Raw genomic sequence first — 12,097 nt, 5'->3', positions numbered from 1 at the left:
TGTCTTACCCAAGAGAATAAGGTAACACTTTGCCTTATCCTCACAGAAGTAAAAGCTATGGACAACAGTCAGATGGTGCCCAAGCAGATGGCGTGATCCTGGGATCCAGATCACCAACTAAACCTCTGGTTTTATGTAAGATACTTCACATTCCAAACATCTTAAAATTTGAAGTGCAACCTACTCATGAGTTGAGAGCGGTGTATACAGCCATGTAAACAGGAGTGAGCCAGTGCGAGCATTCTTAAGGGAAGACCTCAGTTTCACAGGAGGAAAATATCTAGTCCAAATAAAATTCTAAATACCAACCGAACTTGCCCTCCTCTGAGATCTTAGCACTTATTATCTCTATTTCTCTCTCAGCCAAAGCTAGGATTACCTTGCCACACAATGGAAGTTGTCATCCTTTTATATTTTGAAGAAGGGAGGGAGGGAGAGAGAGAGGAAAGGAGGGAAGGAGGGAAGGAAGGAAGGAGAGAGGGAGGGAGGGAGGGAAGGAGGGAGAGAGGGAGGGAAGGAGTTATATGTACTCTGTGAGGACAACTCTGGCTGTTGTTCCTCAGGTGCCTCCACCATGTTTTCGAAGAAAGGGTGTCTTATTGCCCTGTGATTCACCACATAGTCTAGGCTGTCTGGCAACCCAGACAACCCCCAAAATACCCCCTCTCTGCTCCTCAGAACTGGGGCTCTAAGCAGGAGACACCACACTGGCTTTCTTACATAGGTTCTGGGGGTCAAACTGGGGTCCTAAAACTTACAAAGCGAACATTTTGCCTAATAAGCTGCCACCCACATCATGTATTTTTATATTATCACCCAATAAAACTATAAGCTTGTGTCCTCTTATCCGGCTCAGCATGGAACTCACACTAAACAAGGACACCTCAATTAGCCACAGGGGGAAGAATGGAAAATTCAGCCAATTAAGCCAAAAAAATAAAAGGATCTGTAAAGACCCTGCTTAGACATTCCTCATGATTCAAGCCTTGTCAACTTTCTCCTTGTCCACAGGAGCATCAACCTCTTCTCCTCTGCTTCACCAATGACACTGAGCTGCAAGGGTGGCAAGGAGCATGAACCTCCAAGGGCCTGAGATACACACTCACTCATAAACTCTACCATTTACTTGGCCTATTTATCCCAGCTAACGATGGACAATTTTGGCCATCTGGATACATTTTATAAATCCCTCCTTAAAGTTTCCGTATCTACCAGAACCAGCAAGAGAGTAAGACAACATTACTGTCTAGTTGTGATGATTTGAAAGAGAATGGCCCCATAGGCCTCTATTTTGAATGGTCAGCCCCCAGTTGATGGAACTGTTTGGGGAGGATTAGGAGGCGTGGCCTTGTTGAAGGAAGTGTGTTGCTGACTGTGGGGGTGGAGGAGACTTTTGAGACTTCAAACACTCACACCATTCCCAAAAGCTCTTTCTCTCTGGTTTTTGCTTACAGAACAGATATAAGCTCTCAGCTACTGCTCCAGTGCCATGACTACCTGGCAGCTGCCAAGCTAAGCTCTATTCTATGATGGTCATGGTAAGCTGCCTTGGTCTTGGTGTCTCTTCATGGTAATAAGAAAGGAACTAAGACACCGGGTCACCAAAGTCAGATGGTTCTCACTCTCATACTGCTAGGAGGAAGTTCTATGTGCCTCACCCTGGTCTTATCTCCTTTCTCTCCTTAGCCTCCATCATCTCCTGCTGAGCCTCCTGTCTCCATTAAGAACAAATTGCTGAAATGCTATATATAGTCAGGGGCACAAGTCAGGGCCACATAATACCTCCTCCACAGGCCAGCCGTTGGCTGTGAGACAGGAGGAGCAAAAACATATTATAAGCAGGGCATCACTCTGAGCCACCGAGCTGTTTATTAGCTGTCTGGAGAGTGAGGTAAGGGATGAGTGAACAAGGTCTTTTTAACCTACTGACAAAGGACAGAAATGGCCTTCAGAAACCACATCCTCACCAAATCTATCCCAGCACAACCTCCAAGAGCCCTTGGAAAGGAAGATCTGGGGAACACTGTGGACGTAAGCACTCAAGGACTGGACCACAGATAAGGAGAGATACTGTAAACGACCTCAGCAGTCAATGTTTGCTCTGGCCCAAACTTGCATGGCAAATCCAGATGCCTATGAGAAAAACACATAACAAAATATACTCAACTCACAAATCAACAAGGAAGACTTTCCTGTGCTATACTATTCCGACAGCACTGCCAACTCCGATGGCCCTCAAAAGCAGTCCTCTGGAAAATATCAGTCATCACCAGTGGACTCTTCCCAGGTTATCAAGCTGCTAGATGAGGGATAGCTGACACTGGTCTAAAAGAATGACTTCACTGAATTTAAATTCATTCGACATAATCAAGTTTCATTGGTATTCTTCAGTGCTCATAAATAATTCACTTTCATAACAGCAAAAGCCAGGCCAAGAAAATGTGACTTCAAAAATGCAAGACAATGTAAATCCTACCTGGATTTCCTGCTCTCAGTGTCTCTGACCACCTCTCCTTATTTCTGTCCCATTATGGAGATATTTTGCTGCATCTAGCTCCTAGAAAACTCTTGAGAACTTGGGAGCTTCAGCGGCCTAAGGGAGTTCACAGCCTACTTCTAAAGCCAATCTGGAGCCAACTCTTTACAGGAGGGTATAATCCAAAGAGGCTGGATAGAATATCTATCATCAATCTTAGCGGTGTTTGTCAAACTCCGGAGCTAGCATGTCCACCCTAGACTCCTCCCACCCTCCCCAACATTAAATCTCAAAATAGGAAGAAAATGCAGGATTCGCTGCGTTAAAGGTTAAGAAAAGAGGAGGGAGGGAAAGTGACAGCCTTTGGGCCGCTTGAGTAAGCCAAAAGCTGGGAAGATGTGACTCCGCACATGCACATACTATTTTTATGCAAAACTCCAGGATCATGAGGCTGCACTGTGCCTTCCTCTTTTTACCTGATCATCCAGGCATCCAGGCCATCAGTCTGGCTTAAAATGGGAAGACACAGAGGAAGGTCAGGTTTGTATTTATTTGAATATATTAGCCCAAACAAAACTGTAATAACAGGAATTGAGGAGTTCACAAATGGCGTGCTACTTTTAAAACTGTCTATACCCCAAGCTTGCTAACAGGATCTGAGTAGCTCTTAAGAAGCCACTCAAAAGCCGGGGTCTGAATATAGCCCTGACTACCATTTCTTTATAACTGACATAACTCATCTTCTGCAGCCCTTCCCCTATAATCTAGTGGTTCCCAGCCTTCCTAATGCTGGGACCCTTTAATACAGTTCCTCGTGCTGTGGTGACTCTCCAACCATAAAATTAGTTTTGTTGCTACCTTATAACTGGAATTATTTTACTGTTATGAATCGTAAGGATCTGTATTTTTCGATGGTCCGAGGTGACCCCCATGAAAAGGTCATTCAACTCCCCACCCCTAAAGGGGTCTTAACCCACAGGTTGAGAACCACTGCTATACTCTGAGGCTTTCCAAGAATTAGGGTAACAGCAGTGTCCCACAAGATCAAGTTGTGGTTAATCCAAAGAAGTTCAGAAGCTTCCCAGTGAGGTTGGATCACCTCAAAGGTCTGAAACCTACTGTGCCAGGCAATCGGGTGAGTCTCAGAGACCCTCGGGCTAAGAATGAAGTACCCATAAGCCCTGCATGATTATGGGCAGAGGGCACCAAATGCCACAGTCACTGTATAGCCAGCAACAAACCTACAATGATAATCCTGCAAGACAGAATCCTCTGGCAAGGTTAGGGGCTCTGACTTTTTGTCCATTGTCAGCTTTACCCCGAGGTCCAGCCCACCCCTAGTCACCATCTCTGGCATCCAGTGACTCTTTGGAAAGATTTCTTTTTTTTTTTTTTTCCCTCAGCAAACAAGAAGTGTTTGTTGAGCTACAGAAACATTCTTCAGAGAAAAGTATACATTCTCAGAATTCCATTCATAAACCCGTATGGCCATCAAGGCTGGAGCCCTGCCGTGCTTATAAAGAGGACAGTTAGGAAGAGGTACTAGTTGGGAGAAGAGGGCAAGAAACACACTGACTGAGAAGGAGGCCCCACAGGGCCACCTGGACAGGTTGTGAGACTGTAAGGAGGCCTCCGGTTGGGGGCTTTCTGCTCTGCACTTCCCAGGTTTGTGAGGGAAGAAGAAGCACTTGATACTTTGCATCTGCTCTGAAGCCTCACTGATTGGTTACTCAGAAGCTTCTGAAGGGAACACTGACACATCACACAATAACCCAATTATCTCAACCCACCGAGTAACAGAACAAAAAAGACCTCTCTACATCCTACCTGTGGAATAGCCCAAGAAGCTGATGACATTTACTCCGCAAAGTATAAGGAGGTCATTCAGGGGTCAAAACGAAAGCAGAGGAAACATCCTATGAAGTCACTGCCCCAGGAGCACAGCTAGGTTTCCTTGTCATAGGGACCTGACCGGTTGCCACCTGTCTCCTCATCACAATCCTCTCAGGGAGTGGGGCAGCGGGAAACCTAATTCAAACACTAGAACTGCCCCGGAAGTATTTGAGGGGTACAAATAATCTTCCCTTTCTCTATTCTTTCTTCTCTTTTTTTTGGCAGGGGTGGGGGGGTGGCTACACCCTTTGTATGCTGATCTTTTTGCTCTCTCACCCTTTTACTACCCAGTGCAACCCTGGGGCCACAGCTGCTGAGAAAACTACCTGAGCACATGAGGAACCCCAAATTGGGCAACCTGAATCAACAGACCCGCTGTCAACAAGAGATGCATCAACTTGGGACAGGGGCCTCCTTCCTGGTAGCCTCAGACTCAACTAAACATTGTCTTATTTAACAATGGCTTCCAAGTGCAGGAGTAGTGGCGTTGGCAATTGCATTACCGTACACTGCTATAACTATAGCACACTGTCATTGTTGCTAATCTCTACTCCTGCCCAAATTTTAAACTTTATAGCCTATGGAAGGTTGAATATACACATGGCTTTATTCATCTGCTAGAAGTCATGGATTGTGTAGATAAACCTACTGTGCAACCCTGGCTATTCAATGCCTTCAGTAGGATTTGCAAAGATAAACTTGAGGCAGCTACATACGGGATCAGTCTGACAGCTTCTCTAACCAAGGCTGAGTATCAAGCAACCAAGGCACTAAACACTGTCTCTGCTGCCATCCCACGTGGCCCCATGGAGAAAAACAAATGACAGGAAGAAGAGAGGACTGAGGAACCAGTGCTTGTTTGTGACCAAGGCAAAGGAACAACAAGCAACTTCTGTTCAATAATGAGAAGAAACAGAAGCCCAGCTTCCGGAAGAGGGCCTGGCATTCCTGCACAACATTCTCCCGCCCACCTGATCCCCTGGAACGGAAGGAAGATCTGAGAGAGGACACAGAGAGCCAGTGTTTGTTTCCTGCACTGAGCGAGAGGAGAAAAAAAAAAAAAACGAAACAAAACAAAGCAGGAGAGGAGGCTGGGTGGGAAAGACGGTGGTCAGACTGCCTATGCACGCACACATAAACATGCATGCACGGACGAACACTCACACACAGACGTGCAAACGCAAACACATGTGCGCACAGAGACGTGCATACACACAGCTATTATTACCCAAAGAGGAGCATAAACAGGGCAGAGGCTCCAGTCTGGAGCAGATGGCTGCTACCTTCAGTATGTGAGATCTGGAGTTGTCACCAATAAAAATGTACCTCCTTGTTTTCTCTACTAAAAAAACTATACCCGCTCTCTAACCACTTTAATGCTCTCAGAAGGAGGGAGGGGAGTCAAAAGAGAGTATTTAATGTCAACATCAAACAAAAATCTGTTGGTATTTCTTAAATTCTCCCAAATACCAAGTTTGCAAGCAGAATAAATTCACAGAGTCTGATAACAAATGGCGTCTACAGACACCTATAAGGTCTCTGGTGGTATCCGGATACAGACGCATATACGTCACTGAGTGTTCCGTAAAGATATGGCTTATCTGGGCAGAAATGAAAATTTGAACAATTCAGATTAAATTAGCAAGAACCACTGGTACACTATGCCCTGCTATTTACAATAATTCAATGTTTGCAATTCAAAAAAAATGGCAACAGAGAAGGACCACTTAAGATATGGCAGTAGATATACAGTTAGTCCAGCTTAATGCTCAAAATTTTAGATGGTCTCCAAATGCAGCCATTTTTAAAACAGCAGCAGCAGCTGCCATTGACCAAGAAGTCATTCAACGCTGGGTAATATGGTGGGTGCTTTCCGGGTACTACCTGATCATCCCTGTCTTATGGATGGAAGATAAGCCTTGTCATGCTGCTCCATATCAAAGAGGACATTCTACCATAGGACCAAGCTCAGAGAGATCCTCCGTATTAAACCTGAATCCCTGATTCACACCGTGTGCTGGAAAGAGGCTCCACCACTGGCCAAACTTGACTTTTGAACCATGATACACTGGAGTAGAGAGATGCAGTCCAGGATGAGATTAGCCACAGTCCCAAGTATTCCATGTTAACCTCACTCTAGTTGAGGATGCCACACTGGCATATATTGGCATGAGAAGAGCAAGATAAGAACAGAAATGCAAACAAAGAAGGGGGCTATCAGGAAACAGGAAGAAACCAGAACCATTCTACAAGTAGGCTTAGCCAATAAGGGGATGCATAGTATTCTCCAGAAACCTCAAGTTCAAAACAAAACAAAACCACTATGAAGAGAGTCTAAAGACTTTTCAGCCCCTACAATGACATCCCTAACAAAAAAACTAACTTCTAAAGTGGGTCCAGAAGAATGACTCCCCAGCTAAAGCCAACCAATCCAAAACAAAGCTTCTCTGGAACTAGATACATCACTCTAAGAACTAAAGATTGCTAGGCAGTGTCCCAGAGACACGTGGACACAAACTGCTTTAGCACCTCAGTACCAGGGGTTCGCAATCAGGATAGAATGCGATCTCCACACCCAGCTATAAAAGGCATATAGCACCAAGGCCGAGGGCATGTGACCCCTTCTAAATAAAGATCACCCCCACAGTGGGAGCAGCTGACCAGAACAGAGGCGTTCCCGGGGAATGGAGACAAGCTCTTAACACAATCTGAAAGCCAGAGAGCCCACTTGTTCAGCTCTGGGTCTACCTACCCACCAGGGGCCATGGGCCTGTCTCATGGTCTATATCATGACCTATTTTAGCAGTCTGCAGCAGCTTGGTGGAAGACTCCACAGCATTTCCAGACATACACTGGGTCATCCCAGATAGATGAAGATTAAAAGTTAAAGTAAAATCCTGCTGGACTCTCACAGCACAAAAACTCCAGGGGATTTACAAATGCTTCAACAAGCCCTTCCACTTTCTCCCCAGGGGATAGGTTCTACCAGCCTGCAAAGAATTGCAAAGAAACAGGGACAGGGAAGCAATCCTCCTCCTCCTATGCTACCCTGACGACCAGTGTTTGATAAACAAGACTTAAGAACAGCGCCAGGGAAGAACAAAACCCAGAATTATCTGTTTTATCCCACCTGCCCTCCTTTTGAGTCCCTGGACCCATCCTGAGATGGTAAAGTTTTCCTGTCAATAAAGGGAGCTGAGGACCATCCTTTATAAAGACTCCAACAGGCAATGACCATGGCTTCTCTGTTTAGGGCAGAAGGAAATGCAGTACCTTGCATGACCACTACTTCAGCCAGTGTCTTCTTAGCTTAGGAATAAGGCTGGCCTGCCCGCTGGCTTCCAGTGCAGCCAGGCTCATGCCTCTGTGGAGTTTTCTGGCAAAGGCTCGATGGGGTGCTGTGAGCCAATCACAAGCTGTTGATTCTGGCGAGCTAAGAGGCACTCAGAGGCCAAGTTTAGCAGTAAGGTCTCAGGCTTTACTTTTGTTATTTTTTATTTGATGCTGTTTTGTTTTTTTGGAGGAGGTGTCTGAGCATAAAATCAAATCCCAGAAAAGCCTCTGTGTCCAAGCATCACTTTAAGGAAATTCACTGAGAAGCCAAAAAACCACAGGTCCTCAGGAGGGTTAACCTCTGATCCTTCTAACGCAAGGCCCGCTGGCCCTCAGCAAATGGCTGTGCATCCTAGCGAACAGCTTCTGGGGCCAGGTTCAACCTTTTAGACTTCTGCATCTTGGCCCTTGGATCGTTCTGACAACAGCAGGAGAGAGAAGGGTTCTTCTCTGCCAGCTTAGAACTAGAGATGGTTTGGATGGACATGCTCCTCAGCAGCGGTGATGGTGACAGAGTCAGAGGAAACATCGGAACCACATTTTTTGATCTTACCACCTTTGAGCTTGCTGAGGACTGCCATTGTATACTGCTCTTTGCTTGGGGGAATGTGGACCTTCACAAAGTAGGTGCCATGCTCACTCCTGGAGTAACAGCCATGCATGGATAGATACAACATACCCTTCCAGGTGCTATGAGATAGGACCACCGGAGGCTCCAAAGCCCTGCAGTCTTGTGAAAAAGGCAAGGCTGGAGCTCACCTCAGCCTCAGGTCTGAGGTGGAGGGCGGCAGACTAGGCAACAGAGATGACTGGAAAAGGGTGTCAAGGATGTTGCCTGTAGAAGGGACAGTGAGTGGCACAGTAAAATGGGGGTCAGGGAGTCAGACCACCAAGGGCCTACTCCAGAAGTGCAGGTGGACAACTCAAGGCATGGGACATTCATGGGTGACAAGTTAAGTGGGGAGACACAGATCAGGAGGCTGGAGAAGCACTATGTCACCGTGTCCGCAATGGGTAAGGTGGAGAATGGCAGAGTGAAGCAGTACTTGGGACGGGTAAGGGCTCGGATGGCCTATTAGAAAAGGAAACAACTCAAAAAAGGCCCTAGCAGTAGAGGAACAAGAGCACTGACCCTCCCCCTTACCCCCCACTCACAGGGAGGAGATGTATATAGAGAAACCATAGAAGCAAAGAGACATTCCATAGGGTGGTCTTCACATGTAGGTAAAAGCTCAAAAACAAGCAGGGGAGTGGTGGCACACACCCTTAATCACCAGCACTAGGGAGGCAGAGGCAGGAGGAGCTCTGAGTTCGAGGCCAGACTGGTCTACAAATCGAATTACGGGACAGTCAGGGCCACACAAAGGGAAAAAGAAAAAAGCTCAAAAAGAGGCCTGGACTTCAGAAGGTATCTGAAAGTCAGATAAAGACAAGAGGATGCTAAGGGACTAGTAAATATAATGAAGTGGGAAGAAGGGAAGAGAGCCTCTGGCCATGCCTTGGTCTGAATGATTATGCCTTCCAAAACTCACATACTGAGGTCTAGTATCTAAGCACACGTTGCTAAGAGGTGAGGCTTTGTCCTTACCTCAGGAAGATGGAGCCCTCACAAGCAGAATAGCGCCCATGTGAAAGAGACACCAGAAAGTCTCCTTACCCCTTTCCACCATGTGAAAGATGGCGATGGGGGGGCTGTGAACCCAGAAAGTAGGCCCTCGTCGGACAGAGAACCTGTCAGCCCCTTTTCTTGGGCCTCTGGCCTCCAGAACTAGGAGAAGTGAATCCATTGCTCATAAGCCGTCCAGCCTGTGACATTCTGCTGTAGATGGACTAAGGCCAGAGACAACTAAAGCCTAGATGGAGAAAAGGCCAACAAAGCAGCCACCACAGACGAAAGCGGAGACTCAGAAGCCATTTCAAACAAGACAGGAAGCAAAGACCAACCACCAAACATGGAGGCACAGACAGTTATTCCCCACTTAAAGCAAAAATGCCTAACACCATTTCTTCAGGGCCCCTCACTGTTTAGGAACAACTCAGGTCTGCATAAAAAAAAAAATTAACAAAAACAAAGGAATACAGAGATTGTAACCAGGAGAGTGGCCCTTCGTTAGTGGGGCTGCCTCCACACACTGCCCAGTAGGCACGGCCCAAGAAAAGTGAAGACAGGTCCAGAGAAATCGGTCTATCGGGTACTGCTGATCAATCAAGTGATCTCATTTACAGCACCAACTTCACTCGTGATTTTCACTGGTATTTCTCTCCAGATGCTGATGTTCCCACTCTTCTGCCGCCAGCCCGCGGTAGATAGCATAACAGGATTCTTCAAATATTCATTTTGAATGGCATATGTGAACTCGAGGTGGGCATTCTGCGAGGACTCGATGCCCTTGCCCGGGCTCCTTGAAGGATGATCAAGGCCTCTGACTGAAGACGGGTAGGATCAGACAGCACAACAGAAGCCAGCTGTCTAGGAAGCCAATAAGGCTCTACTCTCCAAAGGAAAGAGAATGCCAGCCATCTATGTTGTAAACATTCTAGTGGCCCCATCCAGAATAAAGAGAAGCAGATGAACTGATTTTAATAGCATGTTTTACTTTTTCAAGTATATTCATCGGAGCACAGAATCTGGTTTGTTTGTTTTTTGTTTTTTTTTTTTCTTTTTTAAAGAAAAATCATGTATGCAATATTTCAAGGATTCTTCCCAGGCTACATCATTGAAAACAGGGCTCACTTGGGACAGGCCACACGGGTCAAGTGCTCCACTCAACCACGCGTGGTTGGTGGCTACTACACACACGACAGCATAGACTAGAATAGGAGTCTACATAGAGGGAAAGAATTCTAGCTGAATTAGAAAGCCTACAGGAAGCTGTGACCATGACTGAGTTTTCAAGACAAGATAAGAAGACAATATTCTTGAATGGAGTCAGCGATTTTTTAAGTACTCCATTGTGAAACCACAGAACACGTCATCAGGACTGGTACAGCGGCCAAGGAAAAGGCTGCATTGCAGAGCACAGCCTTGGGAAGACCAGTTCTAGCCAACAGGCACTCTGGCCTCAGGCCTCAAGTCTAAGCCAGCTGCTTTCTTTGTTCTAATTTAACGTTCCATGGACTCTTATGAGGAAGACAGGATCCATGCCATTTTGAAGATGAAGAAACTAAAGCCTACACATTAAAATTACTTGGTAATTCCTGGCTGCTGACCCTGGACTCTGACCCAGAATACAGGCCTTATCTCTGCCCCCGACTTCTTCAGAACCTGCTGAAGAGCCACATCGAAAGCAGAGCATCTGTGCAATTGCTGAGCAGGTGTTAGCTAGTGATGCTGCAAACAGCACTTCCCCTTTGTGCAGAGCTTACAAGCTTCCAAAACCCTTGCTTGTCTATACTTAGTTTGGCCGCCATTAAAGCGTGGCGTGGCTGCTGTAGAACCAGCTCAACCACAGCTCAAGCGAGCTGGCCAGCCAGTCAAGTCGTCCCGGACTCTCGTTTCTGTATCCAAATCTGAGGATGCCTTTTAAGATATTTTTTTTTTTCCAAATGCCAAGGCTACTTTAAAAACAAAATGTTGGGGGCTGGAGAAATGACTCAGCCCTTAAGAGTACTAATGGCTGCTCTTCCAGTGGACCCAGGTTTGATTTCCAACATCTACATGGCTCACAAATTGACTGTAACACTTGTCTCCCCAAGGACACTACACTCATGTGGTGAGCAGTCATACATGCAGACAAAATAGCCAAACATATTAAATAAATAATTTAAAAATAAATAAAAGCAAAATTTTGTTACAATGAGCAAGAACTCATTCCTATAATCCCAGGGCCTGGGAAGCTAAGGCAGGAGGACTGCCATGAACTCAAGGGTAGCCTGAGCTACATGTCCAGGCTAGCCCCAACTACAGACTGAGACCCTATCTCAAAACCAACCAAAAGGATTACAGTTTTTTTCCAAACCATTAATGAAGGCAAGCATAGGGAATTGCTTTAATCAATCAGGAAAGTATCTTTCACTCAGCTGTTCAAAGTACTAGGCATTGGAATACTGGCCCTAATATATCTCATATACACCTCTCCACACAAGCACATACACCTCACCTCTGCACACATCCATACACAAACACAAACCAAATTATAGAACGCATCAAGGTGTGTGACCTCCTCCGCTGGCCCCAACTACTGGCATGATGAAATAAGAGTTAGCTGTGAGGGCTGGTCTTCCATTTGTTGATTATACACACTTCAGAACTTAGACAAATTTATCCATCTGGGGGTTTTGTGAGGGATTTATGGGGTCAATCTTCTAACTAGTTAGAGCATATGTACTCTTTGAGTCTTTAGCTGGTCTAGGCATAAAATAATAGCCAGCATGCTGAGGGAAAGCAGTGAGGGG

The 12,097-nt window shown here is 46.0% G+C and overlaps 1 protein-coding gene across 2 annotated transcripts in view; it reads right to left on the bottom strand.

The window, feature by feature from the left end:
• Igf1r (insulin like growth factor 1 receptor) overlaps positions 1 to 12,097 on the bottom strand; it is a 282,230-nt gene that overhangs the window by 218,270 nt on the left and 51,863 nt on the right. The gene's annotated exons all lie outside the window — the stretch shown is intronic.

This window comes from Mastomys coucha, unplaced genomic scaffold, assembly GCF_008632895.1.
Source record: "Mastomys coucha isolate ucsf_1 unplaced genomic scaffold, UCSF_Mcou_1 pScaffold21, whole genome shotgun sequence".
NCBI lineage: Eukaryota > Metazoa > Chordata > Mammalia > Rodentia > Muridae > Mastomys > Mastomys coucha.
This window is presented reverse-complemented; position numbering and strand designations above follow the sequence as displayed.